This window comes from Dendrobates tinctorius, unplaced genomic scaffold, assembly GCF_039654945.1.
Source record: "Dendrobates tinctorius isolate UK_male_01 unplaced genomic scaffold, ASM3965494v1 ptg000011l, whole genome shotgun sequence".
Lineage (NCBI taxonomy): Eukaryota > Metazoa > Chordata > Amphibia > Anura > Dendrobatidae > Dendrobates > Dendrobates tinctorius.
The window spans coordinates 120,577,178-120,583,642 of record NW_027361679.1 but is presented as its reverse complement, the minus strand read 5'-3'; the positions used below and the strand labels follow the sequence as shown (position 1 = coordinate 120,583,642).

General features: G+C 51.1%; 1 pseudogene; it reads right to left on the bottom strand.

Moving 5' to 3' along the window:
• Window positions 1–390: 390 nt before the first annotated feature.
• On the bottom strand, window positions 391–509 carry LOC141055219 (5S ribosomal RNA; annotated as a pseudogene).
• Between the last annotated feature and the right edge of the window lie 5,956 nt (window positions 510–6,465).

The window sequence follows — 6,465 nt, the reverse complement described above, 5'->3', positions numbered from 1 at the left end:
GTCATCAGGATCAGGGATTCCCAGCCAGTCTCCCATGCCGGTACTGGCCTGGCCTCAAGCTGCTTAGCGGCTGCGATCTGACGAGGGCATGCATATTCAGCTTAGAATGGCCGTTGACGGAAGCATGCCATCTCTGACGTTCTTTTCAAGAAGGATAAACTCGGAAGGGCAAGCTTGGAAAAAAACGTACAAAATGTCAACAGGACCAGGGATTCCCAGCCAGTCTCCCATGCCGGTACTGGCCCGCCCTCAAGCTGCTTAGCGGCTGCGATCTGACGAGGGCATGCATATTCAGCTTAGAATGGCCGTTGACAGAAGCGTGCCATCTCTGACGTTCTTTTCAAGAAGGATAAACTCGGAAGGGCAAGCTTGGAAAAAAAACGTACAAAATGTCAACAGGACCAGGGATTCCCAGCCAGTCTCCCATGCCGGTACTGGCCCGGCCTCAAGCTGCTTAGCGGCTGCGATCTGACGAGGGCATGCATATTCAGCTTAGAATGGCCGTTGACGGAAGCGTGCCATCTCTGACGTTCTTTTCAAGAAGGATAAACTCGGAAGGGCAAGCTTGGAAAAAAAACATACAAAATGTCAACAGGACCAGGGATTCCCAGCCAGTCTCCCATGCCGGTACTGGCCCTGCCTCAAGCTGCTTAGCGGCTGCGATCTGACGAGGGCATGCATCTTCAGCTTAGAATGGCCGTTGACGGAAGCGTGCCATCTCTGACGTTCTTTTCAAGAAGGATAAACTCGGAAGGGCAAGCTTGGAAAAAAAACGTACAAAATGTCAACAGGACCAGAGATTCCCAGCCAGTCTCCCATGCCGGTACTGGCCCAGCCTCAAGCTGCTTAGCGGCTGCGATCTGACGAGGGAATGCATATTCAGCTTAGAATGGCCGTTGACGGAAGCGTGCCATCTCTGACGTTCTTTTCAAGAAGGATAAACTCGGAAGGGCAAGCTTGGAAAAAAAACGTACAAAATGTCAACAGGACCAGGGATTCCCAGCCAGTCTCCCATGCCGGTACTGGCCCGGCCTCAAGCTGCTTAGCGGCTGCGATCTGACGAGGGCATGCATATTCAGCTTACAATGGCCGTTGACGGAAGTGTGCAATCTCTGACGTTCTTTTCAAGAAGGATAGACTCGGAAGGGCAAGCTTGGAAAAAAAATGTACAAAATGTCAACAGGACCAGGGATTCCCAGCCAATCTCCCATGCCGGTACTGGCCCGGCCTCAAGCTGCTTAGCGGCTGCGATCTGACGAGGGCATGCATATTCAGCTTAGAATGGCCGTTGACGGAAGCGTGTCATCTCTGACGTTCTTTTCAAGAAGGATAAACTCGGAAGGGCAAGCTTGGAAAAAAAACGTACAAAATGTCAACAGGACCAGGGATTCCCAGCCAGTCTCCTATGCCGGTACTGACCCGGCCACAATATGCTTAGCGGCTGTGATCTGACGAGGGCATGCATATTCAGCTTAGAATGGCCGTTGACGGAAGCGTGCCATCTCTGACGTTTTTTTCAAGAAGGATAAACTCGAAAGGGCAAGCGTGGAAAAAAAACGTACAAAATGTCATTAGGACCAGGGATTCCCAGCCAGTCTCCCATGCCGGTACTGGCCCGGCCTCAAGCTGCTTAGCGGCTGCGATCTGACGAGGGCATGCATATTCAGCTTAGAATGGCCGTTGACGGAAGCGTTCCATCTCTGACGTTCTTTTCAAGAAGGATAAACTCGGAAGGGCAAGCTTGGAAAAAAAAACATACAGAATGTCAACAGGACCAGGGATTCCCAGCCAGTCTCCCATGCCGGTAATGGCCCGGCCTCAAGCTGCTTAGCGGCTGCGATCTGACGAGGGAATGCATATTCAGCTTTGAATGGCCGTTGACGGAAGTGTGCCATCTCTGACGTTCTTTTCAAGAAGGATAAACTCGGAAGGGCAAGCTTGGAAATAAAACGTACAAAATGTCAACAGGACCAGGGATTCCCAGCAAGTCTCCCATGCCGGTAGTGTCCCTGCCTCAAGCTGCTTAGCGGCTGCGATCTGGCGAGGGCATGCTTATTCAGCTTAGAATGGCCGTTGACGGAAGCGTGTCATCTCTGATGTTCTTTTCAAGAAGGATAAACTCGGAAGGGCAAGCTTGGAAATAAAACGTACATTATGTCAACAGGATCAGGGATTCCCAGCCAGTCTCCCATGCTGGTACTGGCCCGGCCTCAAGCTGCTTAGCAGCTGCGATATGACAAGGGAATGCATATTCAGCTTAGAATGGCCGTTGACAGAAGCGTGCCATCTCTGACGTTCTTTTCAAGAAGGATAAACTCGGAAGGGCAAGCTTGGAAAAAAAATGTACAAAATGTCAACAGTACCAGGGATTCCCTGCCAGTCTCCCATGCCGGTACTGGCCCGGCCTCAAGTTGCTTAGCGGCTGCGATCTGACGAGGGCATGCATATTCAGTTTAGAATGGCCGTTGACGGAAGCGTGCCATCTCTGATGTTTTTTTCAAGAAGGATAAACTCGGAAGGGCAAGCTTGGAAAAAAAACGTACAAAATGTCAACAGGACCAGGGATTCCCAGCCAGTCTCCCATGCCGGTGCTGGCCCGGCCTCAAGCTGCTTAGCGGCTGCGATCTGACGAGGGCATGCATATCCAGCTTAGAATGGCCGTTGACGGAAGCGTGCCATCTCTGACGTTCTTTTCAAGAAGGATAAACTCGGAAGGGCAAGCTTGGAAAAAAAACGTACAAAATGTCAACAGGACCAGGGATTCCCAGCCAGTCTCCCATGCCGGTAATGGCCCGACCTCAAGCTGCTTAGCGGCTGCGATCTGACGAGGGCATGCATATTCAGCTTAGAATGGCCGTTGACGGAAGCGTGCCATCTCTGACGTTCTTTTCAAGAAGGATAAACTCGGAAGGGCAAGCTTGGAAAAAAAACGTACAAAATGTCAACAGGACCAGGGATTCCCAGCCAGTCTCCCATGCTGGTACTGGCCCGGCCTCAAGCTGCTTAGCGGCTGCGATCTGACGAGGGTATGCATATTCAGCTTAGAATGGCCGTTGACGGAAGCGTGCCATCTCTGACGTTTTTTTCAAGAAGGATAAACTCGGAAGGGCAAGCTTGGAAAAAAAACGTACAAAATGTCAACAGGACCAGGGATTCCCAGCCAGTCTCCCATGCCGGTACTGGCCCGGCCTCAAGCTGCTTAGCGGCTGCGATGTGACGAGGGCATGCATATTCAGCTTAGAATGGCCGTTGACGGAAGTGTGCCATCTCTGACGTTTTTTTCAAGAAGGATAAACTCGGAAGGGCAAGCTTGGAAAAAAAACATACAGAATGTCAACAGGACCAGGGATTCCCATCCAGTCTCCCACGCCGGTACTGGCCCGGCCTCAAGCTGCTTAGAGGCTGCGATCTGACGAGGGCATGCATATTCAGCTTAGAATGGCCGTTGACGGAAGCATGCCATCTCTGACGTTCTTTTCAAGAAGGATAAACTCGGAAGGGCAAGCTTGGAAATAAAACGTACAAAATGTCAACAGGACCAGGGATTCCCAGCAAGTCTCCCATGCCGGTAGTGGCCCTGCCTCAAGCTGCTTAGAGGCTGCGATCTGACGAGGGCATGCATATTCAGCTTAGAATGGCCGTTGACGGAAGCGTGCCATCTCTGACGTTCTTTTCAAGAAGGATAAACTCGGAAGGGCAAGCTTGGAAAAAAAACGTACAAAATGTCAACAGGACCAGGGATTCGCAGCTAGTCTCCCATGCCGGTACTGGCCCGGCCTCAAGCTGCTTAGCGGCTGCGATATGACGAGCGAAAGCATATTGAGCTTAGAATGGCCGTTGACGGAAGCGTGCCATCTCTGACATTTTTTTCAAGAAGGATAAACTCGGAAGGGCAAGCTTGGAAAAAAAACGTACAAAATGTCAACAGGACCAGGGATTCCCAGCCAGTCTCGCATGCCGGTACTGGCCCTGCCTCAAGCTGCTTAGCGGCTGCGATCTGACAAGGGAATGCATATTCAGCTTAGAATGGCCGTTGGCGGACGCATGTCATCTCTGACGTTCTTTTCAAGAAGGATAAACTCGGAAGGGCAAGCTTGGAAATAAAACGTACAAAATGTCAACAGGATCAGGGATTCCCAGCCAGTCTCCCATGCCGGTACTGGCCCGGCCTCAAGCTGCTTAGCGGCTGCGATCTGACGAGGGCATGCATATTCATCTTAGAATGGCCGTTGACGGAAGCTTGCCATCTCTGACGTTCTTTTCAAGAAGGATAAACTCGGAAGGGCAAGCTTGGAAAAAAAATGTACAAAATGTCAACAGGACCGGGGATTCCCAGCCAGTCTCCCATGCCGGTACTTGCCCGGCCTCAAGCTGTTTAGCGGCTGCGATCTGACGAGGGCATGCATATTAAGCTTAGAATGGCCATTGACGGAAGCGTGCCATCTCTGACGTTCTTTTCAAGAAGGATAAACTCGGAAGGGCAAGCTTGGAAAAAAAACGTACAAAATGTCAACAGGACCAGGGATTCCCAGCCAGTCTCCCTTGCCGGTACTGACCCGGCCTCAAGCTGCTTAGCGGCTGTGATCTGACGAGGGCATGCATATTCAGCTTAGAATGGCCGTTGACGGAAGCGTGCCATCTCTGACGTTCTTTTCAAGAAGAATAAACTCGGAAGGGCAAGCTTGGAAAAAAAACGTACAAAATGTCAACAGGACCAGGGATTCCCAGCCAGTCTCCCATGCCGGTACTGGCCCGGCCTCAAGCTGCTTAGAGGCTGCGATCTGACGAGGGCATGCATATTCAGCTTAGAATGGCCGTTGACGGAAGCGTGCCATCTCTGACGTTCTTTTCAAGAAGAATAAACTCGGAAGGGCAAGCTTGGAAAAAAAACGTACAAAATGTCAACAGGACCAGGGATTCCCAGCCAGTCTGCCATGCCGGTACTGGCCCGGCCTCAAGCTGCTTAGCGGCTGCGATCTGACGAGGGCATGCATATTCAGCTTAGAATGGCCGTTGACGGAAGCGTGCCATCTCTGACGTTCTTTTCAAGAAGGATAAACTCGGAAGGGCAAGCTTGGAAAAAAAACGTACAAAATGTCAACAGGACCAGGGATTCCCAGCCAGTCTCCCATGCCGGTACTGGCCCGGCCTCAAGCTGCTTAGAGGCTGCGATCTGACGAGGGCATGCATATTCAGCTTAGAATGGCCGTTGAAGGAAGCATGCCATCTCTGACGTTCTTTTCAAGAAGGATAAACTCGGAAGGGCAAGCTTGGAAAAAAAACGTACAAAATGTCAACAGGACCAGGGATTCCCAGGCAGTCTCCCATGCCAGTACTGGCCCAGCCTCAAGCTGCTTAGCAGCTGCGATCTGACGAGGGCATGCATATTCAGCTTAGAATGGCCGTTGATGGAAACGTGCCATCTCTGACGTTTTTTTCAAGAAGGATAAACTCGGAAGGGCAAGCTTGGAAAAAAAACGTACAAAATGTCAACAGGACCAGGGATTCCCAGCCAGTCTCCCATACCGGTACTGGCCCGGCCTCAAGCTGTTTAGCGGCTGCGATCTGACGAGGGCATGCATATTCAGCTTAGAATGGCCGTTGACGGAAGCGTGCCATCTCTGACGTTCTTTTCAAGAAGGATAAACTCGGAAGGGAACGCTTGGAAATAAAAAGTACATAATGTCAACAGGACCAGGGATTCCCAGCAAGTCTCCCATGCCCGTAGTGGCCCTGCCTCAAGCTGCTTAGCGGCTGCGATCTGACGAGGGCATGCTTATTCAGCTTAGAATGGCCGTTGACGGAAGCGTGTCATCTCTGACGTTCTTTTCAAGAAGGATAAACTCGGAAGGGCAAGCTTGAAATAAAACGTACAAAATGTCAACAGGATCAGGGATTCCCAGCCAGTCTCCCATGCCGGTACTGGCCCGGCCTCAAGCTGCTTAGCGGCTGCGTTCTGACGAGGGCATGCATATTCAGCTTAGAATGGCCGTTGACAGAAGCGTGCCATCTCTGACGTTCTTTTCAAGAAGGATAAACTCGGAAGGGCAAGCTTGGAAAAAAAACGTACAAAATGTCAACAGGACCAGTGATTCCCAGCCAGTCTCACATGCCGGTACTGGGCCGGCCTCAAGCTGCTTAGCGGCTGCGATCTGACTAGGGAATGCATATTCAGCTTAGAATGGCCGTTGACGGAAGCGTGCCATCTCTGACGTTCTTTTCAAGAAGGATAAACTCGGAAGAGCAAGCTTGGAAATAAAACGCACAAAATGTCAACAGGACCAGGTTTTCCCAGCAAGTGTCCCATGCCCGTAGTGGCCCTGCCTCAAGCTGCTTAGCGGCTGCGATCTGACGAGGGAATGCATGTTCAGCTTAGAATGGCCGTTGACGGAAGTGTGTCATCTCTGACGTTCTTTTCAAGAAGGATAAACTCGGAAGGGCAAGCTTGGAAATAAAACGTACAAA